The sequence below is a fragment of the Mastomys coucha genome, unplaced genomic scaffold (genome assembly GCF_008632895.1).
Source record: "Mastomys coucha isolate ucsf_1 unplaced genomic scaffold, UCSF_Mcou_1 pScaffold22, whole genome shotgun sequence".
In the NCBI taxonomy this organism is placed as follows: Eukaryota; Metazoa; Chordata; class Mammalia; order Rodentia; family Muridae; genus Mastomys; species Mastomys coucha.
The window spans coordinates 127,958,605-127,959,739 of NW_022196905.1; positions in this window are offsets into that span (position 1 = coordinate 127,958,605).

Genomic DNA, 1,135 nt, shown 5'->3' on the forward strand with positions numbered 1-1,135 from the left:
TTTTTTTTTTGCATTTTAACAGTGGCTCCCTCCCTCAGGGTTACCCCAAAACCTTTGTTTGGTAAACCCATTTGTCCCAGCCTGCCTCCACTCTGAGTCCCTTATCCATAGAAAGCTGTAAACCTGGCATCTTAACCTGATTTTTGTTGTTATTGTTGTGTTAATTGTTTTCTTGAGGCAGGGTCTCTTTATATAGCCCTGGCTATCCTGGAACTCTCTCCGTAGAGCAGGCTGGCCTTGAATTTATAGAAATCTACCCACCTCTGCCTCCCAAGTGCTGGGATTAAAGGTGTGTGCTATCACACCTGGCTAGGTTTTTTTGTTTTTTAATAATAATATTATTATTATTCCTGCAAGCTTAGGAATCTCAGGTTCTTCCCCGCTCTCTTCCTAGGACTGATCCCATAAGGACCCAAAACACCACACATATTCCCATGATTGTGTGCAGAGAGGAGGTGGGTTCTGCCTTCTAAGGGACCCCACTGTTGAGCTGCAGTGGGTCCTTGGAGGAAACTAGATCTGTCCCTGTGTTCTGTGGGTAGGTCAGCATGGCATGTTCTCCACAGCTCTGAGGGTTGCGATAGTCCCCACTGAGGTCCTCTACTCTTCTGTTTTTAGTGCTGATGCTCCCTTCTCAGCATCTTCTGGTTTTATGAACATGAAGGCTCCCTCTACCCCCTGCTGACCCAGCCTCAGAGGGGACCCAAGTGGCATGCCAGTCAGCAGTCGGGGTTCCCTAGGGGATTTTGTTTGTGTTTTCTGCAGTGCTGAGGAATGTCAGCAGGGCCTCCTGCATGCAAGGCAAGTCCTCCACTGAGCCTCTCCCAGATCCTCACAAGCAGAGTCTCTTGGCTCACAGGGAGGGTAGGAAACTGGGCTGTTTAAGAAGATAAAGTTTTAGGAAACACAGTCAGGACTCCTGGGCAGGACTACCAAGTCCTGAACTCCGGGGGTTTGTGTGTCCGCCTGAAAGGTACTGTAACAGAAAAGCGCACTTTGGGAGTTAGCTCAGTGGATAGTGTGCTCCCCTAGCATACGTGAAGCCCTGGGTTCCATTCCCAGGATTCCCAGAGATGAAAGCAGACAGATCACAAGTTAAGGTTAGCCTGGGCTACACGAGGCTCTGTCTCAAAAA